At 43.0% G+C, this 27,336-nt stretch overlaps 1 long non-coding RNA gene across 2 annotated transcripts; it reads left to right on the top strand.

Annotated features, from left to right (window-relative positions):
- Positions 1–27,336, top strand: LOC117804474. Of its 2 annotated transcripts, XR_004628949.1 has the most exons (4): positions 1–152; positions 6,363–6,534; positions 10,376–10,473; positions 25,744–27,336. It is a non-coding gene; the product is annotated as an uncharacterized LOC117804474 (long non-coding RNA). The 2 variants fall into 2 exon arrangements; XR_004628948.1 differs by lacking the exons at positions 10,376–10,473; positions 25,744–27,336 and adding an exon at positions 7,548–7,785.

The raw sequence follows: 27,336 nt of genomic DNA, 5'->3' as shown, positions 1-27,336 counted from the left end.
TGGCTTTCTGAGCTCCTGCAGCTGCACACTGTCCTGAGAGACTCTCACCGCCTTCTGGAGCAAGAAAGAGTGCCTGCAGAGCTTCAGGCTACAGTTCTTAAGGTGCCAGGGAGCAGCTTTCTTTTCCAGGAGGCGCCTTCAGCTTCTAGAAGGTTAGTCGCTGGGCCCCCAGGCCAAGGGGGTGGTCCAACCCCACTCCAGAGCTTTCCTTCAGGCCTTGCCCTGCACAGTTGCTGAGGCAAAGTGAGAGCTTGTTCCATCTGGGTCCTATTATTTCCTCTAGGTTGAGCCAGGTTCCCATTGGATTAATATTCAGATGAGTACTCACATAGTTTTAGAGATTTTGATTTCCCCGGGTCTATTCTGTACCCTCTGTTGGAAGGCAATAAAAAAGCCTATTTTCCTCTGTCTTTGAAATTCGTCAATTTCTATAACGCACTGAACAAAATGATTCCATTTAGCAAAAGAATGGGGGAAAGAATTCATTTAGCAAAAGAATGGGATGTGCGGAGTGAGGAAGGATAAGGATGATGGAAGAGAATGACAAAAATCATCTTCATAAAATGACATAAAGTGTTGTAAAATGTTTGATGGCGAGCTATTTCCTTAAGCCGTTATCAGGCATTTACATAATATGGATGTGTGAGTATACAGCTACTAACGTTTAGCTGATTGCAATACACTAATGTAATTAAAGTTAATAAAACATAGAAGTGGAATTTTAAAATATACATGCAGAATATGGATTTTTAAAAGATTTTATTTATTTATTTGAGAAAGAGAGTGTGCGTGAGTCGGGGGAAGGGCAGAAGGAGACCGAATCGCAAGTAGACTCCCTGCTCAGCATGGAGCCTGACGCAGGGCTCGATCTCATGACCCTGAGATCATGCCCTGAGCCAAAATCAAGAGTTGGATGCTTAACCTACTGAGTCACCCAGGTGCCCCTAGAATACGGATTTTAAAAACAATTACTTACTTTCTCTATTACCTGTATACTCAAAGGACAGCGTATTTACAGAAAACTTTAGATGTTTTCCTTAAGTCAGTGTGCTCTTTCCCCTCATAATTCTCCAGGGTCTAATTGTCTGGGGCTAATCTCTTTCATCTACAACCCTTCTAGTGAGAGTTGAGAAAGAGGAAGCGGATGGTCCAGCATTCTCTGGTTTGGGAACCTCGGGCTGATGTGTGTGATAGGTAAAGCTAACTCTGGTGTGCCTCCTTCTCTTGAGTCTGCGATGCAAAGACGGTGGAAGAAGGAACCAACCAAAATTTATCTGAGAGCTTGTATGACCATTCCATTTCATCCTCTACATGACTAATAGGGTAGAAAGAAGTGTGCTTTGGGGAAGTTTTTTTTTTTTTCCCATTAGAAAAGAGCACAGAGAAGGATACACTTACTGGATTTATTGTAAAAAAAGAGGACTGGTATCTGTGGTGGGTAGGCAGGAGGGGGTTTTGTTGGGAACATTCAGGTCCTAGGTGGAATTGTTTCTTGAGGAGGGAAAACAGGCCCTGCTACTTACTGGCTGTGTGACTTTGGGCAAATTACTTAACCTCTCTGAGCTTTAGTTTGCTCAACTGTACAAATGGGAATTTTTACTTTACAAACTTTTCATGAGGACTACATTAAATGGATTAAATAATAAATGCAATAAGGATTACATTAAATGGTACAGGAGAAAGTGTGTTTCAGAGTAGACACTCAGTCTTAATCTCCTTTTCTTCATGGTCCCTATCCTGAGTATATACAGTTCCAAAGCACATTCCCAAATATTTAGTATTGCAAAATAACTAGCCATTGATCCATTGTGTGATTACATTGCTACTTCTTACAACCTGAACAAAGCATACAAAAGAAAGTAAATAAAAATGGAGAAAAGTAATGGCATTTCCTGCTTCCTCATAAACTAGAAATAAAAAGTTGGCTGAATTTTCACGTATCCATAAAATCAGCATTAGAAATCAGATAAAGAAAATAAATGTCAATTGTATCTTTGTTGGATGAAACTCTTGAAGTTTTAGAGGAAATCTGCCAGAAGAGCAAAGTGGGTTTTGCCCAGTTAGCACCGAGCATTACATGGCGGCAAGGATGCATCTGAAATATGGGTTATGAATTCCTCGGTAATGAACTCTTGGCCAGATGTGTTTCAAATTCAGGATTTTTCAGATTTTAGAAGGGCAACATGGTGAAAGTGCTGTATGATACATAACACCCCTGGTCTGGGGTTGTTACTATGTCTGCGGTAAAATAGAAGAGTAGTCACACTAAGTGGGACACATAGAAACCCATAAAGGGCTTCAGCTTTGTTTAGATGTGTCCAACTTGGAAACAGTTTTTTTTTTTTTTGCCCAGATGTTGGGGATTTTTAAATTGTTTTTAAGAGATTGGGGGTTTAATGCATTTCCCTTGGATTTTGTGTTCCTCCTAACCTGTCCCCCTCCTATTCAGGGCCCACAGAGGCTGAGGAGAGACTGGGTGGTAGTGGGTTCACACCCTGTCTCTTACTGCACCCAGACTCCCTGCTCCCTCTGACCCCCAGGCCCTGCTGCTGAGCTCAGTGCAAGCACTGAAGCTATCTTTACTCATGGTGCCCTGGAGTCTCTCCCTGAAATCAAACATCAACTCTGACCTGCCCCCACCCCGTCAACCCTTCACATCCACTCTCTGTTTATATATAGCTCAAGTGCCCTCTTCTGGGACTTCCAACCTCCAGGTAAGTGTTCTGTGGCTGCTAAGTGATTTTTGGTCTGCACAGCAAACCTCTGGGGTGCGGGTGGAAGGAGCTTACGTCATCAGCTTTCATCTTCTAATCCCAGCTCCAGTGTTTCCAAGACATCTTTATATGCAAGTATTGGGGTATACAGTATACACCCTCAGACTACACTCAGATGTGCAGGAATAAAATGGCGGTGTCTTTGTTAACTGATGACTTGATCTGGGTTTTCTCACAAGCTCCCTACTCTGCTGGGCAGGAATGGGGGTTGAATAAATTTAGTCCAATTTGATCAGGTCGTCCATGCTGTGGGCGGTCTGTCCACACAGTCCATTATGGGTCTGTGTACTCAGTTTTTCAGACCTCTTCATCATCTACTTCTTGTCCCTGAGATAGCAATCAGAGCATGAGGGATGCTTACCGTGGGCTTAAGACAGTGGAGTGACAGGTCTTCAGAGCTCTGACAAGTCTTCTGGCCTCTCTGGATTTTGCAGTGTCTTCTGTCAGTTTTGTTGCTGCCAGCCTGGCTGGCCTTTGGAGGTGATGTTGGCCGCTGGTATAACCCATGGTCTAGTTTCTCTTAGCTGGTCCAGAATACTGGTGTTCCACGGCTAGGCTGGCCTCATTTCACCTTTCACTGATTCTGTGGACCTCTCTGGGTGTGGGTGATTCAGCCTTAGCCTCAACTGTGAAAATCACCTCATCTTCTTCATGGCACCTGATGGCAAACTATGGCTCTCACACGGTTGCCTTCAAAGATCCCTTGAAGTGCATGCAGAGAGTTCAGGGCCCTATGTATAACACAAGGTATGGAGAGGACTGCTAGCAAGCAACCAAAAGCTGTCCTCCCTTAGTTCCATAATGATAAAAGTTTACCTGGGCAAACATGGCTACTTTGTTACACTAATTTCCCAGCATTCCCTGTGGTTAGATTTGGGCAGGTGACCAAGCTCTGGCCAATGAACTATGAGTAGAGGTGACATCTGTCACTTCAGGGCCAAAGTCTTCTGACATGGGGTGTACCTCCTTACCCTCTCTTTTCCCTTCCTACCAAATGAAACATTGGCAGTCATCCAATGGCAATCACATACTGTTGATGACAGTGCTCTAGGCTCTCTGGTATCGAAAAGAATTTGAGTTCTTGAATGAGGAGCTGACCACCCGCCTGGAAACTCACCTCAGATTATTTGAAGGGAAAACTTTTTTCCTTCTAATGACCCTAAAGTTGAGCCCCTTGGTGAAAGCAGCAGTTTTCCAACAGCAGCTAAGAACTGACTGCAGGTAGGGAGAGCCGCATCCGGGCTTCCACTAAGTAACTAAAATGTGCTACTCAGGCAAAAGTCCTTTACCCTTGGAGTTCTATCATCCTAGCTGACATACCCGCTGTCTTGGAGCAAGGAGACTGAGCTCCTCACATCCAGCCTCTTTCTCTCTGACTCTCTCCATAGTTTATAAGTGCATGGATGTGGGCTTTGGACTTTCCCTCCTCTTCCAGTTATAAAATAAATAAGTCCTGGGGACATAATTTACAGCATGGCTACTACAGCTAAAAATACCTTATTGCATATTTGAAAGTTGGTGAGAATAGCTCTTAAAAGTTCTCATCACAAGAAAAAAAAATTGTAACTATGTAGGTGATGAATGCTAACTGGACTTCTTGTGGTGATCATTTTGCAATATATGCAAATATTGAATAGTTATACTGTACACCTGAAACTAATATAACATTTTATGTTGATTATATCCCAATAAAAAAATCCTCCCTCTCTGAACAAAATCTGGCTTTCAGGCTCACTGTCCACAAAATCCTATTTTGATGCATGACCGTGGAAATGCAAAAGAGGAATGTTCGTTAATAGGTTTTAAAATATTACCTTTCATTACATATACCAAAAAAGGAAAAGGATTTATAAGAGATTTATAGTTGTTTATAACTGTATGACAAAATTATGTGATTTTTAAATCTTATTTTTGATTTTAATTTTCTGACTTTTCTATGCTGAACATAGACTACTTGGTTAAGTTTTTTTAAAACAATAAAAGTTATTTTTAAAATATGCCTGTAGCACTATCAGTTGGGAAAAGGCAAATTACACTCTCTGTGGGAACGAAGTTAAACTTGTCAGAGAAGTTAAATTAATTAGGTCTTAACTGACATTTAACAGCCAGGGTGGCAGGTCTGATATAACTTAGCAAGGACTTAGAAAATTAGGGATAATAGTGTGCAGACTGTATTCCTGCAAGGCATGCTCGACTCAGGGGAAACAGTGCAGCGAGCAGAGTTCCTAAAAATGCCTCTGCGTTTTCGTTTGTTCTTTTTCCTGGAGAGAGAGATGCATGAGTGAAATATCTAAGACGAAACACACACCCGTTTTTGTTGGCATTCCCCCTTCACGTATTATGACAAGAGAATGATCGCAGGCTTGGCTGGAGTATTTCATGGATGGGTCATTGTAAAGAAATCCTGTGGCACTTTTTTCCCATAACAAAGAGAGACATAGAGCTCTGTTCTCTGGCAAGTAAATTTCCTCGAGAAAACAAAATATAAGAGATAGATTTATAACGTCCAGGAGGAAAGAGGAACTTCAAAGTCTCTGGGAGTGGGAAGCAAACTCCCAGACTGGAGGGAAGAGAGGGGCCTCATTGCCATCATATCGGGCCTGCTTGGCCGGGCCTGGGGACAGACAAGCTGGGTGAGGGAGGGAGTCAGGAGACAAAGCGGAGGGACCCGGCACGCCTTGAAGAGTCGTCTGAAGGAAAAGTGCAGCTGAAATGCCCCAAGCAAGAACCTTAAAGACATCAGGGAAAGAAAAAGTCCACAGGAAATTCTGAACTCTGTTATTTTTTGCTTCAGGTATGTCTGGAGGGAGCCTCTTGCCCCCATCTCCAGAATGCCATGGAACTTGCTAGGCAGATTTCATTTTTCACTGTGGAAGCCTCCACAGCCTGTCAGACAGAGAGTCAAAATAGAGCAGGGGCGGGGGGTGAGGGTGGGGTGGGGGGTTGCCAAACACTTCTAGGGCAAAGGTTTCTTTGTGCGGCTCTAGCAGCCGCAGACTGTTACCTGGCCACGGCCTTCTGGGCCGGGTTTAATCGCTTCCAGCTGCGCTGGCTCCCGCGGCCCCTCTCGCTCCTCCCCGTCTGGCCTTCCTGCCCTCTGCCTCTCGTGGAGGAAAAATTAAGTATTGCACTTAAATCCCCCCTTAGGATTGGGGATCCTGAGCGGGAGCCTGGCCACAGTATCCATCTCCAGCCACAGATGACAGGCCGGGTCGCTGCGCATGGGGTGTCTCCTTTCTGCCCCGTGGCTAAGCTCTCTCCCTGCCCCTAATTCGTTCCAGCTAAGCACACAAGGGAAAAAGCACCAGGGCAGCTCCACTGCAGAGAACCCCTCCCCTCCAAATCCCACCCTGGCCCCACCCGAATCCTCCCAATTCCTTGTTAGGGATTGACGCGTTAGGGCTACATTCACCCTCTCCCGGCTGTCATCTTTTGAAATACCCATCTTTCTGCCAGGGTGGCTGGGATGGCCATCAAATCCATTCAACACTAGGCCTTGGTGATGTGGGGGGATTGAAAGTCTGTGGCGAGAGTGGGAATTGGGGAGTGCCTGACCAATCGCTGCCTACCCTCCCCTCCCACGTGCAGACGTCCCTCATCGGCCAGGAAGCAGATCTCCGGCCAGAGAAGCTAAGACTGAGGCCTCATCCTCCTCCACACAGCACGCCGGGTAGCCACCACGGCCTGGAGAGAATCAACGGATTCGGTGAAATCTCCTTGCTATCTCTGGGGTAAAACACAGAATGCATACGGAGCAGGGGTGAGCAATGAGTGTGGGTCGGTGGGCGGGGAGGGCCTGCATCAGGGGTTCTCAACCTGGCCATGACATCAAAATGGCCTGGAGAGCTTGTGAACACACAGATTCCCAGACCGCGTCACCAGCGCCCCTGTTTCAGTAGGGCTGGGATGGCGGCCCAGGGGTGCCCCTCCTGATCTGGCGACCGTGCTTAAGACCCACTGGTCTACATCATACCTGGGCACTTGGTATGCATCAGGCAGTGTAGGCTCCTTGAAGGATGTTAATCTTGGTAGGACGGGGTTGTGGGCTCAGGTGGACATTTCCCAAAGCTCAGACTGTCGTAGTGTGGAGAACTGCCTTGGAGAGACTCAGGTGGGCACAGGAAGGCTGAACAGAGGCTGGTGGCATGCTCCCAGTTGTGTCCACGATGAGGTATTTTGTGTCATCTTACAGAATGAGATCTTGGCAGCAAAATGGCACCGAGCCACCTCCAGGAGCCCGAGAAAGAAAGTTGAGAAAGATGGCTTAGAAGAAACCACTAACAAGAGATAGGGGCACTCAAAGACAAGTGTTGGCCATTTCCCAATTTTGCCAAGCTCCAGTCCAGATCCCAGAACAGAGATTGTGCCCTTGCAGGGGGGTCTCCCACAGTGACACCAGGCAGACCTGCTAACTACATAAGGCTAGCTCTCTCCCCTCCTCCCCCCTTCTCTGCCCTGCCAGGAGACTCTATTCTATTGGGGAGAGCTGCTTGGAGAACAGGTGGTGATAATTACCAGGAGACCAGCAGTTTCCCTGCCTCATCTTTCAATGTGTCAAAAAGACTGACTTAGGGAATTATGGAGTGTGGGGAGCTTTCCTAATTTGTTCAGTTCAGTAATATTTGGCAGAGCCTGGGCATTCTGACTCAGTGTCTGATGTATAATTTTGGAAGAACATTAAAAATTATCTAAACTCTACTAAGTGCTTTCTTAAGGAGGGTTACTAGCATACACACAGTAAAAGAGAATTCAGAATTTTGCTGCACATTCCAGATGTGTAAATGAAGCTACATCAGAATCTGGGCAACTACCTACAGATGGCATCATGGCGGACCCCTGCTCATCAACTGTCAGGGCATTCACATGACTTTGGATGTCTCCTGACTCACCTACAGGCCGCAAAATTGGTCAGATTGGCCTACTCTGAATCTGTGCATTTTCACCCCCGGCTGTGCCCAGACTGCCATAGATAACATGTAAATGAATGACAGTGTGGCTGTGTTCCAATAAAATTTACTTATGGACACTGAAATTTGACTTTCATAGACTTTTTACGTGTCATGAAATATTCTACTTTTGATTTTTTCTTAACCATGTAAAAATCATTCTGTCCCCTGGTCTAAGCTAATCATTACCCTTGCCAATGGCTAGTTTAGACCAGAACATGTGATACAACTTGAGCAACAGGATGTGAGATGAAGTCGGCTGGGAATCTTCTGGAAAAGATTTCCTCACACTTAAAAATAAGCATGGAAGACATAATCTCCTTTCTGTTTCTGGATGGTGTGTAGCATGGATATGGCTGCTGGAAATTCGGGGGCCATCTTGTCACCAGCTGGGGAGCTGGGCTAAGGTCAAAGTCTTCATGCTGATGCTGGCCCACCTGAAGGATGGAAAGAGCCTGGGTCCTTGATGAAGTCTTTGAGCCATTGAACTAATCACCCTGGAATGGCTCTACTTACAGTCTTCTTGTTCTGGGAGTTTATAAATATTTCTGTTGTTTCAGCAGTGGAGGTAGAGTTTCCTGTTAAGCTGTAGCTGAAAGCAGCCTCATCTGTGAACACCACAGGCCACCATGATTGGGAGTTCCCATAGTTCCTCACGATTGGAGGGAGTGGGAAAGCAGAACACGTGGTGAGCAGCCGAGAATCTCACGTCCTTGACTACACTCTCAATACACCACTTGATTGATTGCTCTTTCAATCCCACACCTCTAAACCCCAGCTCCTTGATATTCTTCTCATTGTCCAGCCAGTGCAACATTTATGTTTTTAGTTCCTGCTATAACCAAAATATTCCCTGAGATTGTTCCAAATGCACATCTGAAGAACCTTCCGAGAGCGGCTCAGCATGACCACTCATCTCTCCTCAGCTCACTCACCAAAGTACAGCGCAGAGTATTCCCTCTTGTGACCTGTGGCTTTTTTTTTTTTTTAAGATTTTATTTATTTATTTGAGAAAGAGACAGGAAGCACAAGCAGGGGAGAGGCAGAGGGAGAGAGAAAGGGAGAAGCAGGCTCCTCGCTGAGCAGGCAGCCCGATGTGGGGCTTGATCCCAGGACCCCAGGATCATGACCTGAGCTGAAGGCAGATGCTGGAGGGATTGAGCCATCCAGGTGCCCTAGTGATCTGTGGCTTTAATCATCTTTGCCTCTGCCCTTCCAGCCTCACAGCATGATTCATTCACCTCTTGAGTTAAACTTCTCTTCCCAGAGTTCCAGCCACCCTCTACCACATCCCCTCCACTCAAGGCCACTCTCCTTTGCTTCTCCCCATGCACTCGGGTGTTTGAGTGTAAAGGCAGGGAGCAGTTGTTCGAGTCTGGCCACAAGACGTGGCCACAGGCTCACAGCCCAGGGAGACACCCTTGATCCGACCTCAGCTGCAGAAGTGGATCCGGCTAGCGGGGGTTCTTCCCCATCCACATTTCAGCCAGCTACCCACATTTTCCCACCAGCAGCTGCAAATACCTATTCCTCTCCTTACTTGCTGCTTTGGTCTCTGTCTCCTCCATATTTATTTTCTTTGCCTACACATTTTGTTTTTGTTTCAGGGACCCTTACCTAGACCTGCCATATGGTTCTCCTTTAAACAAAGTGTGGAGTGTGCGGAGGCAGCTGGTGGGGTCCCTGCACATGATCGTCTACACATGGGCCCCCTCCTCGAGCTCTGCTGCCTGGCAGAGAGGGGCTAAGACCCAGCTGTGGAGAGGAGAGGGGGATTCCAGAAAAAGTCCAAGGCAGGCCACACACCTCATTAGTTCGTTTTGATTAGTTTCTTTTATCCAGTTATTAGGAATGGTGAACAGTGATAGATGAGGTAGCCCTGAGATTTTTATCCCCTGAATTTTATACAATTTGGCAAGAGCAGATAAACCATGGAGAGCACACAGAAACTGACATGTATATAACTAAGTTGACTTGTAAGATTGTGTAAGGTTGCCTGAAATCCCAATTCCACAGCCCTTCCTCATTGTTCCTGCAAAGCTTTGAGGGCTTCTGCTTTGACAGCCTTCTTTGCTTTTTGGCTGCTTGTCCCTTTGTGCCATTTCTTCTTCTAGCAACCTGGGCTGAGAACCAGGGCAGTTGTTCACCGGGATGCAGGACCAGGTTGGATGCCGCACACAGGTGCCCTGTCCAGGGGCGGGGGGGCAACTAAAGCTAGCTCCAGCTCAGATTTCTGAGGAAAGCCCAGAGGGATGTGTCTTAATTCCTCCGCCCCCAGGGTACACCATTTTGTCATTTGTTTTACCCAAGGGGCTTCCTTTTCTTATTTGTATAAAAGTATCAGGTAGATTAACTGAGGGTCCTACACTGACCTTTGCCCTTCACTGATTCCCTGGAGGGAATGCCAGACCTAACTGAGCTTCTAGGCAACTGCAGGTTTGAAGGGCTGGGGTGGGAGGTCACTTTGTACAGTACACACCTCTCCTTCTTTTGTTTTGGCTCCTTTGTCCCCATGTCCTACCCTTGTCCTTGTCATGGAGCTTAGCGTCACTCCTGTTGTTTGAATATGCTCCAGTGAGTCATCCAAGTATTTCCGCCAAATAAATGCAAAGCTCTCCCAATATCCGGGGAGTAACGTTTTCTCTATCTCAACAGGTTGGCGGTGACCAGGGCAAAGCAGTGTATCTTCGCGAAGCTGGAATACACTGCATGTCTCATATCACGCAACGTTGTCGGTTGTCTCGGTAGAACTGGTGAGTTCAGGAGAACACAACCCAATTATTACCCCCTCTCACTATTCCAACTTGTTTTGTGGGATTATGTTTTTCTCAGATCTCGTGACGTGTCTGTTTATTTCCATTGGAAGAATGGTAGCACCTGTATGGTTAAACTGTTTAGCCACATGTAAGAGTGGAAACGTTCTTTCCTTTGACGTGAAGCTTCCCTGACCCTTACACGTTGCGCCTCCACCACCCCCACAGGCCTGCTTGATGAGGTTCACCCCCCAGATGTCCGTACCCCACCCCCAAGTCGCCCTTGGTCCTCTAGTCTTGCAGCAGAGGAGGTAGGAAAGTCAAAGACAGAAAAGGGGTGTTTGCCTGGCACCCATGTAGTCTGGCGCTGGGTCCCTCGGGCCCTGGCAGAAGTGGAGAGCTGAGTTTCTTCTTTGTGTGTTTGGTTTTTTGCTTTGATGATAGTTTCCTCTCTTATGAGATCATGAGCACTTCAAGGATATAGTTTGAGTAATACATCCATATTGCATACGAATACTTGAAGAGATGTGTGCTGGAGAGATGTTAAAAAGGTTGTGGTAGCCTATTAACATGGAAAGAAACAAAACATTAAATGGGTGAAGGGGGTCAATGGTTAAAAAAAAAAAAAAAAAGAATTGGGGTAGTGCCCCAGCCATGTGCTTCACCGCATTTCAGCAGAGCTCCGGCTGTGGGCAGGGCGCCCCGGGCAAGCAACATCATTTCACCAGATGAGCTATTTGACGAATGATTGGAGGTCCTGACTCTAGGGACCATGAAGGCATCTTGCTTTGCTTTACACACAAGGTGAAGACACCAGTCAGAAAGGGCACGTAAGCAAGGACAGGAGTGTATAAAGCCGATGGCTGTTCTAAACTTTTCCTTATTTGTTTTTGAACTGCATCTGTGGACTCTGATTCCCCTTGCTAAGCCCTCCAACTGCAACTTCAGACAGCGGGTCTGCTCTCTCTTTCAGGTGGCCCAGATTTGGGCAAAGAAAACAGCATTTTTGCTCTGACAATAGCCCGAGCACAATTTTCATCCCTGCTGCCCCCCGCCCCAGCTTCAGCCAGCTCTTCCTGAGCAGTCATTTTCCCAGCCTGGGCCCACTGTGGCCCCCAAGCTCTCTTGATGCTGCTTGATAACTTTATCTGAAACATAGTGGCTTTGGCTGTTTTAAACTTGTTATTATGGAAATTTCAAAATTCAAAAGTAGAGAGATTAGTTTAATAAGCCTATAATAAACCCATGAACCAATCACCCAGCTTAACAATGATTAATTCAGAGCCAATCTCTTCATCTATACACAGATGTATTCCCCTCTCTGCTCTTCCATAAACATCAGACTACATTTCAAAGCAATTATAATTTTTACATGAAATCCTTTGGTAAGCAGTATCTCTAAATTCTAAGAGCCTTATTTAAAAAATATAACATGTACAACCACACAGCCAAATTCATAGCAATATCTTAGTACCATCAAATAGACAATGTTCAAATTTAATTTTCTCATCATTTTTTTAAGACTTTTTTAAAGAGAAGTTTTAAATTCACAGCAAAATTAAGAGGAAGATACAGAGATTTCCCATATGGTCCCTGCCCCTGTACAGCCTCCCCCATTATCAATACTCCCTACCTAAGTGGTACATTTGTTAAAACTGGTGACCCCATATCAGCACCTAATAGTCACCCCAAGTCCATATTCGGCGTTAGAGTTCACTCTTGGTGCTGTGCATGCTATACGTTTGGCCACATGTGTAATGACAGGTATCCACCATTACAGTATCACACAGAGCATTCTTACTGCCCCCCAAAGCCCCTGTGCTCTGCCTAGTCATCCCCAACCCCTAGCAATGACTGGTCATTTTACTATTTCCATCGTTTTGCCTTTTCATCATCATTGTTTTAAACAGTTGGTTTGTCAAATCAGGATCAAAAATTTCCTATAATACATTTGGTTGATGTTTCTGTAGGTCTGTCCTTCCTTTTTTTTTTTTTTTTTGCCCTTAAGATTTATTTCTTGGGGGCGCCTGGGTGGCTCAGTTGGTTAAACAGCTGCCTTTGGCTTGGTCCTGATCTCAGGGGCACTAGGATTGAGCCCTGAACCAGGTTCCTTGCTCAGTGGGGAGTCTGCTTCTCCCTCTCCCTCTGCCCCTCTTCCTGCTTGTGCTCTCTCTCTCTCTCTCTCTAAAATAAATGAATAAAATCTTTAAAAAAAGATTTGTTCCTTGAAGGAGGAGGGCCATTTGTTCTATAGAATTTCCTACAATGAATTGTTGCTGGTTGTATCTCTGTTCAATCAGTATTTTTACCAACATTTCTTATGTTCCACATAATAATGGTCATCATTTCTGTATCTTCTCTCTCTGTCTTTTTTTTTTTTTTGGTCAAGGCTAGAAAATGTGTATTTAACAAAATACCTCAGATGGGAAGGGAATGTTGCTGGAGGCTGGGAAGATGGTGGAGTAGGAGGACCCCAAGCTCACTTGTCCCATGGATACAACTAAATAACAGTCATGTCAGCATAAATAACCCAGAAAGCAACCCTAAGATTTGCAGAACAAACTTCACAACTAAAGGTAGAGAAGAGGCCACATCAAAGAGGTAGGAAGTGGGGGGAAGATGTGGTTTGGGAGCAAGAGAGACTGTGGCCCACAGCTGGGAAGGAGCCAGCGGTGCAGAGAAGGGTGAGAAATAGACTATCACATCAGGGAGCCCACACAAGGAAAATGAATCCCCATAACATTTGTCTTTGAAAACGAGAAGGGCCGAATTTCATGAGTTCTTACAACCAGCAGGACTTAAAGCCTGGAATTTTAAGAATCAGTGATCTTGGCTCTGAGAGAGCCCAGAGGCCATGAGGAAGCTGAGTCCCTGCCCTTCAAGACATTAGCATGACAAACATCCCTCAGAGATACGGCATAGAAGCAGCAGTTTGAAAAACGTCTGGGGCATGTATGAAGGAGAGTTATTTACTCATTTCGGAGCATGCCCCAGAGAAACAGTGATTGTAGGGAGGCCTCTCCAGGAACAAAGGAACTGGCAGGCACCATCTCCCTCCCCCATGCCCCAGCATAAACACAGGGCCACCTGTGGGAACCAGCATGATGCCAATACTCACTACCTAACTTGCTTACACCAAACCCCACCCCCTTATGCTTCATGGGATCTGCTCTTTCCACTCATGCTTGCCTAAGTCCCAGCACTGTGGGTACCTCCCACCCCCTGCCAGGAGACCAGCAAGAACTCTGCCAAGACCACATCTCCAACCTGTGGGTTTTGTGGGGCCTTGGTTCTGGAGATGGAGGTGTCAGCAGGTCTCATTTCACAAACAGGCCAGTGCACATCTTGTTAAAATTCACCCTACCCCACCAAACACCGTCCACAACAGGCGAAAAGAGCCTCTGCAGATGACTGGACTAAAGGAAAAGGTGGCCAGTACACAATAACAGGGCATAGGCAACACACAGAGGAGATACTGAAGTACCAGGTCCTGGGGAAGAGGGGACACTGCACTGCTGAATATTACAGGCCCTCTTCTTCATAAGGACATTACCTTCAAGAGCAGGAGATTTGGCTGACTTTCCTAACACAGAGAAATGGACAGAGAATTGGATAAAATGAGGAAATAGAGGAATATGTCCCAAAACAAAGAACAAGGCAAAACAACAAGACCCATCTATCTGCTGCCTACAAGAGACCCATTTTAGACCTAAAGATACCTGTAGATTGAAAGTGAGAGAATGGAGAACTACCGGTCATGCAAATGGATGTCAAAAGAAAGTGGGGTAGCAATACTTATATTGGACAAAATAGACTTTAAAACAAAGACTGTAACAAGAGACAAAGGAGGATGCTATATAATAATAAAGGGGACAATCTAACAAGAAGATATAACAATTGTAAACATTTATGCACCCAGTATGGGAGCAGAAATATACCAGTTAATAATAAACATAAAGAAACTAAATGATAGTAATATAATAATAGTAGAGTCCTGTAACACCACACTTACATCAATGGGCAGATCATCTATACAAAAATTAAACAAGGAAACATGGTCTTGAATGACAAACTAGAACAGATGGATTTAACATACATATTCAGAACATTCCATCCTAATACAGCACAATACACATTCTTTTCAAATACACATGGAACATTCTCCAGAATAGATCACATATTAGCCCACAAAACAAATCTCAACAAATTCAAAAAGATCAAAGTCATACCATGCATCTTCTTTGACCACAATGCTTTAAAAATTAAGAAATGAACCACAAGAAAAAAGTCTGGAAAGAGCAGAAATACATGGATGTTAAATAACATGCTACTAAATGATGAATGGGTCAATCAAGAAATCAAAGAAGAAATTAAAAAGTACATGAAAACAAATGGAAATGAAGAAACAACAATCCAAAATCTTGGGGATGCAGCTAAAGCAGTTCTAAGAGGCAAGTTTATAGCAATAGGCGCACTTCAAGAAGCAAGAAAAATCTCAGTAAGCAACTTAAACTTACACCTAAAAGAGCTAGAGAAGGAAGAACAAACAAAATCCAAACCCAGCAAAAGGAAGAAAATGATATAGATTAGGACTGAAATAAATGATACAGAAACTAAAAAACCCAATAGAACAGGTCAGTGAAATGAGGAGCTGGTTCTTTGAAAAGCTCAACAAAACTAATAAACCTCTAGCCAGACTCATAAAAAGAGAGAGAGAGAGAGAGAGAGGACTCAAAATCACAAATGAAAGAGGAGAGGTAACAACCAACATCACAGAAATACAAACAATTTTAAGAGAATATTATGAAAAACTATATGCCAACATATTGGACAACCTAGAAGAAATGTATAAATTCCTAAAACACTTAACCTACCAAAACTGAAGCTGGAGGAATAGAAAATTTGAACAGACTAATTATCAGCAATGAAATTGAATCAGTAATCAAAAAACTCCCAACACAATTTGTCCAGGGCCAGAAGGATTCACAGATGAATTCTAATAAACATTTAGGGAAGAGTTAATATTTATTCTTCTCAAACTATTCAAAAAAATAGAAGTGCGAGGAAAACTTCCAAATTCATGCTTTTAGGCCAGATAAAGATACCACCAAAAAAGAGAACTACTGGCCAATATCTCTGATGAACAGAGATGCAAAAATCTTCAAAAACATACTAGCAAATCAAATCCAACAATACATTAAAAAAAATCATTCACTATGATCTAGAGGGGTTTATTCCTAGGATGCAAGGGTATTTCAATATTTGCAAATCAACCAACATGACGCATCACATCAATAAGGGAAAGTATAAAAACCATGTGATCATTTCAATACATGCAGAAAAAGCATTTGACAAAGTACAACACCCATTCATGATAAAAACCCTCAACAAAGTAGGTTGAAGGAACGCACCTCAACATAACAAAGGCCTTATATGAAAACCCACAGTGAGCATCATACTTCATGGGGACAAACTGAGAGCTTTTTCCCTAAGGTCAGGAACAAGACAAGAATGTCCACTCTCACCACTTTTATTCAACAGAGTGCTGGACATCCTAGCCACCACAGTCAGACAACAAAAAGAAATGAAAGACATCCAAATTGGTAAGGAAGAAGGAAAACTTTAACTATTTGCAGATGACATGATACTATATACAGAAAACTATAAAGAGTCTACCAAAAAACTATTAGGAATGATAAATGAATTCAGTAAGTTTGCAGGATAGAAAAATTAATGTGCAGAAATCTGTTGCATTTCTATACATTAATAATGAAACAGCAGAAAGGGAAATTAAGAAAATAATCCCATTTACAGTTGCACCAAAAAGAATAAAATACTTAGGAAGAAACTTAACTAAAGAGGTGAAAGACCTGTACTCTGAAAAATGAAAACCATTGGTGAAAGAAATTGAAGATGACACAAAGAAATGAAAAGACATTCCATGCTCATGGATTGGAAGAACAAATATTGTTTAAATGTCTATACTACTCAATGCAATCTGCACATTTAATACAATCCTTATCAAAATACCAACAGCATTTTTCACAGAACTAGAACAAACAATACTAAAATTTGTATGGAAACACAAAAGACCCTGAACAGCCAAAGCAATTTTCAAAAAGAAAAACAAAGCTGAAGTATCACAATTCAGGACTTCAAGTTATATTACAAAACCATAGTAACCAAAGCAGTATGATGTTAGCACAAAAATAGACACATAGATAAATGGGACAGAATAGAAAACTCAGAAATAAACCCACGATTATATGGTCAATTAATTTTTGACAAAGGAGGAAAGAATATGCAAAGGGAAAAAGAGTTTGCCCCCAAAAATGGTCTTGGGAAAACTGGGCAGCTACATGCTGGATGAAACTGGACCACTTTCTTACACCATACACAAAAATAAACACAATGGATTAAAAACCTAAATGTGATGTCTGAAACCATAAAACTCCTAGAAGAGAGCACAGGCAGTAATGTCTCTGACGTCAGCTGTACAACATCTTTCTAGATCTGTCTTCTAAGGCAAGTGAAAGAAAAGCAAAAATAAACTATTGGGTCTACATCAAATTTAAATCTTCTCAAATGAGGGAAAAAATCAGCAAAACTAAAAGGCAACCTATTGAATGGGAGAAGATATTTGCAAATGACATATCTGATAAAGGGTTAGTATCCAAAATATAGAAAGAACTGATACAACTCAACACCCCAAAACCAAATAATCCAATTTAAAAAATGGGCAGAAGACCTGAACAGGCATTTCTCCAAAGAAGACATACAGATGGCCAACAGACACACGAAAAGATGCTTAACATCACTTGTCATCAGGGAAATGCAAATCAAAACCACAATGAGATACTGCCTCACACCTGTCAAAATGGCTAAAGTCAATAACAAGTGTTGGTGAGGATGTGGAGAAATGTGGTGAGATGTGCACTGTTTGTGGGAATGCAAACTGTGGAAAACTGTATGGCGTTTCCTCAAAGATCCCGTAATTGCACTACTGGGTATTTACCCCCCAAAATACAATAACATTAATTCAATAGGATACATGCACCCTTTTGTTTATTGCAGCATTATTAACAATTGCCAAATTATGGAAGCAGCCTAAGTATCCATTAATAGATGAATGGGCAAAGAAGATGTGGTATATATACACAATGGAATATTATTCAGCCATGAAAAAGACAAGAAATATTGCCATTTGCAACATGGATGGAGCTAGAGAGTATAATGCTGAGTGAGATAAACGAGTCAGAGAAAGATAAATACCTTATGATTTCACTCATATGTGGAATTTAAGAAACAAAATAAATGAGCAAAGGGGAAAAGTGAGAGAGAGGCAAACCAAGAAACACTCTTAATTATAGGGAACAAACTGGTGGTTACCAGAGGGGAGGCAGGTGGGGGGAGCGGTGAAATAGGGGATGGGGATTAAGGGGGGCACTTACCATGATGAGCACTGAGTAAAGTGTAGAACTGTTGAATCACTATATTGAACACCCAAAACTAGTATAACACTGCACGTTGACTATACTGAAATTAAAATTTAAAACTTAATTTAAAAAAAAGATGGGAAGGGAAGAAGAACAATTTTTTTTTAAGGTTTTATTTATTTATTTGACAGAGAGAGAGACACAGCCAGGGAGAGAGGGAACACAAGCAGGGGGAGTGGGAGAGGAAGAAGCAGGCTCATAGCGGAGGAGCCTGATGTGGGGCTCGATCCCGCAACACCAGGATCACGCCCTGAGCCAAAGGCAGACGCTTAATGACTGAGCCACCCAGGCCCCCCCAATTTTTTTTTAAGTAGAAGAATAGAATGGGAAGATTCAGTGCTTTGCACATGTGGGAAGAATATTCTTTTAAGAAACTTTTTATTTTGTTTTATTTTATGAGAGAGAGAGGGAGAAAACTTGTTCCACATCTAAAATATTATTTTCAAAATCATGATCACATTCCAAGAAAAAATTTGAAAACATTGGAATAGATCAATTGTTTGAGCCACAATAGAGAACAACTCCATACATTGGAAGACTGCCTGTCATCTTTAGTCAAAAGACCAATTAGGTTGTGAGACTTGAAAATTAAGAAGCCCCTGTCTATGTGTGATGCTGTTTATTATATTACCATGAATCATAGCTGAAATGCAAAAATTAAACAAATAATAAGAGGAAAACTTCACAGGAATAAAAGAGTGAGTTTAGAGCCATGCCAATGCCCTCTAAATGGGTACAGGCTTTTAACATGGCCATAAAGCTAATTAATCCTATTTCTTTCTTGAAATTTAAGAACCAACATTTCAAACGTACTTGAAGGATATGAGTAATTATGGTCTTGAGTCAGAGAGGGAAGAAGAAGTGGGGAGGTAACAAGACTACTCAGATAGTCAACAACCAGGAACTCTGATGTCCTGGCTACTCTACTGTGCCCTGGCTTCCATGTTTGAAAATAGTTGGCCCATTAGCCACTTTTAGCTTCACTGAAGTTTTTTAAAAAGGGAATTATACAGCAGCCTGTGAAATATACAGCGCTTTTTGCTGCTACCAAGGACATGGAAGAAGGGAGTGTGGAGTCAGTTTTAAATATGAAAGTAATTCAATCAGGCTCACAGTTTTCATTTGCCGCAAACTAGACATCAAGCATGGAAACAGAGCTGTTTCCTTTGCATTCTGATGTATATTGCAGGTGTACATATCAAAAGATAATGAAATTCTTTAAATGCCCCATGAGAACTGAAAGCCACTCTGGATTGGCTGCCTCACAAAATTCAAAATTAAAATAAGGGGCAGAAGTGCTATAAAGCTGACGGGATTCATTTTTAGATATGACGTTTAAAAGAAACATGTTCTTGAACTCAAAGTTTGCAAGCCACGCAATTTTATACATTTTAGAAATAGTGTGTGAAAAGTCACAGACATGTTCTTCCACCAAGGCACACCAGGAAATGTGCAATAAAACTAAGACATGCAGAAGTGCTTGCCCACAGGCATTCAACACCCCAGCCATTCACTCCGCACCAGCGCCTCAAAACACCTGCGCTATAAAACAGTCCTGGGAGCACCGCTCGCCAGATGGGGAGTGTCTTTTAGGAGAGAGATCTCTCTCATTGTTTTTCATTTATATACCTGTGGCTTCATTCTTCCACTCCTGTGTACCCATTTGCTGTCCCCTTGCACTCCCTGGGTGGACATAGATGGAGGAACTCAGCACCTCTTTGAGTTCCCCCCAAGAGAATCCACTTACAGAAAAGCTTTAGTAAGTAAGGCAGCCTTCGCTAAACCCTTCGAAGAGGAGACAGAGGAGAGGGTTCCTGTTGCCATCCTACAGCAAGCAAGTTAAGTTTTTTGAAGGGGGGAGGGGCAAAGGGAAAGAGAGAATCTTAACCAGGCTCCACACCTAGAGTGGAGTCTGATGCGGGGCTCGGTGTCATGACCTTGAGATCATGACCTGAACCAAAATCAAGAGTTGGACACTTGACCAACTGAGCCACTCAGGCGCCCCTAAAGTTTTTTTTTAATGAAGTCGTTCATTTTCTTCAAAGTCCTGTCTCAACACCAGTCTCCACCCAGAATGGTCTTTTTCCCCCTCTTTTTTCTTCTCCATGGGGTGCCTATCCTTTCTCTTGACTGCCTCATTCTAAGATTAGCCTGGGAAGTTCAAATTCTCCCATCCTCAGTTGGCCAGATGCAGTTCTATGCCTCTGTTCCTGGCTGTAAACTGGGAAACTCATGGCAAGGACTCAGCAAAATAAAGGATCTCCAGTTAATAGAACCTATACTCCTTAGAAAGCGTGTTCCATAATTTGTACATTCAACAAATATCTACTCAGTGCCATTTGTCAAGGATTGTTCTAGGAGGTGAGGATATAGCGGTCAGTGACCATCTTTCCCCATTTGAGTATGCTTTTTGGTGCCTCATTCCTGCCCCATTCATGCCATCAAAACATTTCTTCCCAACACACATAGTATTCTCTGAGAGAGAATTCTGATAAAGTTGTCTATACCTTGTTATCTTTGCTAATGTTACATATTTTCTTTTGTATTTTTAATATGTTTTTAATTAAAAGCCAACCGATAATAGTATTTCCTATCTAACATAATAGACAATATTTTTTAAAGTAACACAAACTGGCTTTGACCCCAGAACTGACCAGGGTGAACAAAAACATCAGTCTGAAATGCAAGGTCTTTTGGCAAGAAACGAGAATTCTCCTTTACGGTTTTGGAAAGCAACCTGGCAAAATGGATCAAAAGCCTCAAAACTTTCCTTATTCTTTGCCTCGGTATTCCTACTTTGGGTAACCTCCCCTGAGGAGATATGTAAGTAGATATGTATAAGTCTGTGTATATGTGCAGGGTAGGGGTGTTTCTTTACTTTTCTGTATTTAAAAAAAGTTGTTCCTTCATAAACAACACTATTTTGATAAGAAAAATAATTTTGCAATCTTAGTTTGTGAAAGGAATTGTTTCCAAGCCCTATTTCTTCCATGAAACTTTCCTTGATTAATTTTTATCTGTTTCCCTTCATAGTTCTGCTGATCACACACTTGTCTCCACACTTTCGCACTAATTTTCATTTGTGTGTGCATATTTCCTGTGCGTGTTTCAGAACTCTCCTTCCTATTAGATTGAAAGCTCTTCAAGAGGAAGTACCTGTCTTCAATTGCCTCTGCATATCATGGTTTATCACTACAACTGCCATCTGTTGGTTGAGTAAATGCTCTCATTCGTTTGTACCACACAAGCATTTCTCAAATTGTGTGCCATGGGTTTCTGGTTCCTGGAGACATTCCACAGGTGAAGAGTTTCCTAAACAAATAACTTTAGGAACACGGCATGTGTTATGTCCCTGTTCAGGATTCACAATGCAGATTAGTATATTAAAGGCTCTGAAAGTCCTCCAAGTAAATAAAGCTGCTTAACTTGCTTTCACTCAGCACTTTCTAAACATATTTGATATGAACAATTCCTTTTAAATCTTTTTAAATTTTTAATTATTTTATTTTATTTTAAAAAATATTTTATTTACTTGAGAGAGAGAGACAGAGAGACAGAGATAGCAAAAGAGAGCAGGAGCAGGGAGGAGAGGAGAAACAGGCTCGGCGGGGAGCCTGGTGTGGGGCTTGATCCCAGAACCCTGGGATCATGACCTGAGCCAAAGGCAGATGCTTAAACAACTGAGCCAACCAGGCCCCCTCTGAACGCTTCTTATTTTAAATGACATTTATTAACATTGGGTCTTTTCTGGAATGCTTGATGAGAAATAATGATTAACTCCTAGAATATGGGGGTAGAGATGATATCTTATTCATCTTTGTACTTGGCATATTGTAATGTTGTCTGACACGTAATCGTGTTAACAAGAATAAATGTTTCTGTGTGAGTGAAGAAGTATGTGATATAAGAAACAGGGCAGGCGACCATGGAGGAAGGGTGGGAAAACGGAGTGGGAAATCATCAGAGAGGGAGACAAACCATGAGAGACTCTTAACTGTAGGGAACACACTGAGGGTTGTTGGAGGGGAGGTGGGTGGGTGGATGGGGTAACTGGGTGATGGGCATTAAGAAGGGCACCTGATGTGATGAGCACTGGGTGATATATGCAAAACTGATGAATCATTGAGCACTACATCGGAAACTAATGATGTACTAAATGTTGGCTAATTGAATTTAAATTAAAAAAAGCAGTACCTGAAGATGAGCTTCTATGAACCAGTGTGATATGTGATGGAATAGCTGCAGGCTAAGGGCAGATGGATCAGGTTTTAAAAATATATTCAGGATTTTTTTAAAACCTGAGTTCACATGAAGCTGATCAATAGAAAAATGTATGAAAATATCCCAATCCCAGGATGAAGACTAAATCATAGACCCGAAAGATGTGCCAAATATATTGTAGCTTATATGCCAGGAACTATCTATGCACAGATTATCCAGACTGCAAGCAATGTGTAAGATCACCCGGTCCAATCCTCAGTCTTTTCCATGGACATACCCTTATTGGCCAAAGAGAGCAAGCGCAAACTTTGAGGGAGGTCTGTGGGAAAAATCTAACTGGCTAAAGACAAGCAGGAAGTCCCGGATTGTATTTTTTTTAAATTTTTTTTTTTACATGTCAGTTTTACAATTGCTCCATAATATACCTGAGTTTAATATAAAAGTAATGCTTTACACATGAGAGACTGTGGACTATGAGAAACAAACTGAAGACTTCAGAGGGGAGGGGATGGGGGAATGGGATAGACTGGTGATGGGTAGTAAGGAGCACGTATTGCATGGTGCACTGGGTGTTATACGCAACTAATGAAGCATCGAACTTTACATCGTAATCCGGGGATATACTGTATGGTGATTAACATAACATAATAAAAAAATCATTNGTTATACGCAACTAATGAAGCATCGAACTTTACATCGTAATCCGGGGATATACTGTATGGTGATTAACATAACATAATAAAAAAATCATTAAAAAAAAAAAGTAATGCTTTACAGAGTTCAGCTCAGTGGCACAGTACTTCTGTTTGAGATGCAAGGACCTGTTCCCTCTCCTTCATTTAACAATGAGAGCACTCACATTCAGAGAGAAAAAGTGACTTGTTCTAGACCCCTGGCAAATCTCTGGCAAACATGGGGTGGAGCCTAGTTCCCTGGACAGCTGGTTTCATGCTCATTCCTGACCAGACACAGCTCCTCCCTCCTACCTCATACTAGAGCCACAGAATGCCAGTTGATCCAGAAATCCCACTTCTAGAAAATCGGTCCAAGAAAGTAATTCGAGATGCAAAAAAAGACCCAAAGATGTTATTTATATTAGCCTTAAACTGGAAACAACCATCTAATAATGGGAAAAAGGGCTAAGTAAAATCCCTATAATAAAATATTTTGTACCCATTAAAAATAATGCTTATAAGGAATTGTATAATATTAAATAAGAAAACAAAATTGAGATTTCCTACTCTGTAAAAATATTATAAAAACATCTATCATGTATTTTTCTATCCAAATGCAGCACCCCAAAATATTGAGAGTGGTCATCTTTGACCAATGGGTAATGGATGATTTAAATTTTCTTCTTTGTACTTGTCTATGTTTTCCAAATTTTCTGCAATGAACATATTACTTTTATAATTAAAATTAAGCACAGTATTATTAAAAAATATATTTGTGGTGCCAAAGAGCAAAATTTATGGAAAGTGAAACATGATGCCTGGCTATTTATTTAAGATTTTATTTATTTATTTGAGAGAGAGAGACAGAGATAGCAAGAGAGAGCACAAGCAGGGAGGAGGAGGAAGCAGTCTCTCCACTGAGCAGGGAGCCTGACACGGGACTCAATTCCAGGACCCGGGGATCATGACCTGAGCCGAAGGCAGATGCTTAACCGACTGAGCCACCCAGGTGCCCCGATGCTTGGCTATTTTAGGCACATGATGCTGAATTCCTTTCCAGGCCCTTCTTTCTCTGTATGAAAGGGTTACCACAAATTGGGCCCCAGTTGCATTTGCTGTTGGAGACGGGAAACCTGAAAACACAGGTGCTCTTTATAAAGCACATGTCCGTCGGGCTTCCTGGGTGAGCCTTAGAGAGAAATCCCCGCGTGGGGCTGGCTTTGTCCTGCTACTTCCCTCTTCCACCGTTCTCTCCTCCCTGCTTCCCTGGTTGGATTTGCACTCTAGGCAGAGCCGGCACACAAGTCCTGCCCAGCCTCTGGGGTCCAGGCTGGTCTTGCTCAGGTAGCATTTGTCAGCAAGGAAGCATCATCACCCTGGGAGGCTGCAAACACGTGTGGTTTCATTGATAAACAAATGAAACTGGACCCCTGTTTCCAGAGGGTAGAAACACAGTATCCTGGAAGGAAAATGTCTTGAAATTAAACTCTTTAATGCCACAATATTCTAGCACAGTGACTCACTCTCAAACTTGAGCCTGCCTGGCAACACCTGGAAGGTTTGTGAAAATACAGATTGCTGGGCCCACCCTCCGAGTTTCGGATTCAGTAGATGGGGAAGCGGTCTGGGGGAGCTGAGTGTTTGTATTTCTACCAAGTTCCCAGCGGCTATTGCGGCTGCTCCGGGGCCACGCTTTTCAGAGCCGCTGCTCTAGCAGAAGCGCGGGGCTGATTAAAATAAAGAAGAGGAAGGTACCTGCGGCCCTGGGACCCACGGCTCTTTAACAGAGGGGGATTTTGATTCATGAGCTCCTTCTTTTCTTTAGCCTAATTATTCCCTCTGTATTTCCCCATTTCCAAGACGTTCATTCGCTCATTCAACAATTTAAAGAGCACTCATCATACACGAAACATTAAAGATACAGCAATAAACAAGACAGGCAAGGTCTAACTTGAGAGGTTAAGAGGGCTTCTATCCCAACAGGAATGGTCAGCATGAATCAACTGTGATGTGCATTTCCAGTGTTATTTGGGAATGGCCCAATATTCTTCTATTCTACTATAGAAGATGCGAAACTCATGAGATGTGTTAAGTATAATGAGTAAGCAAAGAGAGTATGAGACATAGTCCGAATTCATGGAATATGTTAGATAAATGTAAGTTAGTAGGTAGAACACATCAGTGTTGAACATAGAAAGGAATGGAAGGGCCAAGAGAAACTTGACATTCATAAGGCACCAAATATTTGTGAAACACTAAATACATATGAGGCCTATGAGGCCTTTGACATTCAGAGTTCTAATCCGGCCTCCCACTGGTGATACCCATTCTGTTCCCATATGTCCTCTGATCACAACACACAAGAACAATCCAGAGCTGCTCATCGGGCTGATTGGCAAGCTATCGCTGTGGCCTAAGGCACTTATTCCTACATCTGTCTCAGGAAGCAAGTGTGTATTTTGGCCCCACATATTTTCTACATTTGGGGCTTCCTTGCTCAAACCTCGACTTTGTCTTTGCAGCCACACATCAGTGAGAAAGGCTGATGTGGCAAAGAGAAAGAAGCAGCAAGTAAACATCGCCTAACCCAGGACCCCAGCGGGGTGACCCTCCCATCCTACAGCTGTCCTACAGGGCACCCCAGCCCCTGTGTGCTACCCTATCCCAACCCTTGTCTCTGGCTACTTGCTGCGTGTTTTCAATTGATTCAAATATCTTAATTTTGTCTGTGAGAACTTCTGTTCCATGACCTCTGGGATAGCTTATCTCAAAAGATGTTTCCAGGTTCTCTGTGGCATCAACATAATTTCCTGCAAGACCCTAATAGTCATGCAAAAAATGACAAACATGATGCCTTTCTACATTTCCTTTCTCTCTAGGTGGCTTCACCTCTTGCCTTTAACACAGCTGAACCACAGAGCCTGTCTTTGGAAAGAGAACTGACACAAAGCAGACGTGGAGAACACCTCTCTGGCGGGCCTGATGTGAAAATCAGAATGAATATGTGAGAGGGTCTGGGGCAGGGTCCGGTATAGAGCGTGTTCCCACAAAGGTGGCACTTGTTATTGCTCTCCTAGTCCCTACAAGACATTCCTACATTCTAACAGATAATTCGTAACAGCCTCCTTCAAGTCTCCTTAAAGGATTTTCTTTCCTACCCACCAGCACAAAATTATGTTGCCAAATTATGTCACCTAATAACGTTGGTGTGGCTTTCTTTCTGTTTCTCTCCTGAGAGCACAGGGTCTCCCTCATTCCCTCATTATTTTACAGGAGAGCTTATCACATTGCTTGGGTATAATTAATATCCAACCCACAAATAAACACCATGCCTGGGGTTCATCTCCTGATGCCAGCATTTTGTCCCTTCCTCGCAGCTACCGTCACTTCATGAAGAACATCATAGTGTGTCTTCTATATAATCCATGCTTTGTAATTCACCAACCCCAAGACGATGGGCCTCCTTCTCATTCAGTAGGAAGTCATAGGAACTCCCTTCCTATTTAAAATATTCTATAGCAGTAACCTTCATGAGCCCCACAAAGCAGCTGTCTGTGTTAGGACAGGAAAAGCTGGAACACATTGAGCAAGGTTTTGTTTTGGTTTTTAAATTGCAGGCTTCAGGGATCTCCCCCCTTCTCGGGCTCAGAAACTAAGCTGTTGAACAGGGCTGAGAGCCGCAGTTTGCAGGAGCAGCTGAAAGCTATTTCACCATGAAGCAGACCTTGGCAGGTCTCGAAAGCTCCATATGGTCTGCAGCTCTGGTCTCCAGGAAGCGCCCAGTTCATTCTCCCCACTTAGTTTGCCTTGTGTATAATCCCGGCTTGTTTGTTTGTAAGGCAACGGTATAGAAAAGAAGCCTTGCTCTGTGGTTTTTTGTCCTAGTCACCTTTATGGGAATAATTCACTAAGATGCAATTTAGTATATATTCCATCTATGGATTCTCTGCCAAGTTACCTCGTGAGACAGCTAAGCTGTCCTGAACCGAGAAGGACTCAAGGAGGCAAATGGAGTTGTTACCTTCAAGCAGCCAAGCCATGGGAGATACGCCTACCTTCCCCAGCACTGTGGAAGCCTCTGAATCACCGAGACCGCCTTCCTTCTCCAGCTCTCCTGCCCTGCTTCCCAGAAGCGTGAACAGACTCCTCTCCCAGCCCCAGATCCAAAGCCCTCATGCACATAGAGACCAGCTCTGCCATTTCATCAGTCCATGGCTCAGTCCTGGGAAAGGCAGCTTGCCAGGACACCCACCTGATCTCAAGGGAATTGCTGATCCCGTGAACTTCCTCAGAGTCAGAATCTGCTGTCACCTTTCATCATTTGATAGAAAAGTAGAGAAATGTCAGTCTTCCTGAAGCACAAGTGTTAGGGCCACGCTGTCCAACAGAAATATAATATAAGCCGCCAGTGCTTGCTGTCCTTTGGCAAATGTCATTTCCGATGTTCTAGAAGCCACACTTAAAATAAATAA

Source organism: Ailuropoda melanoleuca, chromosome 11 (genome assembly GCF_002007445.2).
Source record: "Ailuropoda melanoleuca isolate Jingjing chromosome 11, ASM200744v2, whole genome shotgun sequence".
Lineage (NCBI taxonomy): Eukaryota > Metazoa > Chordata > Mammalia > Carnivora > Ursidae > Ailuropoda > Ailuropoda melanoleuca.
The sequence above is the reverse complement of the archived record's forward strand: the minus strand, read 5'-3'. Positions and strand labels throughout refer to the sequence as shown.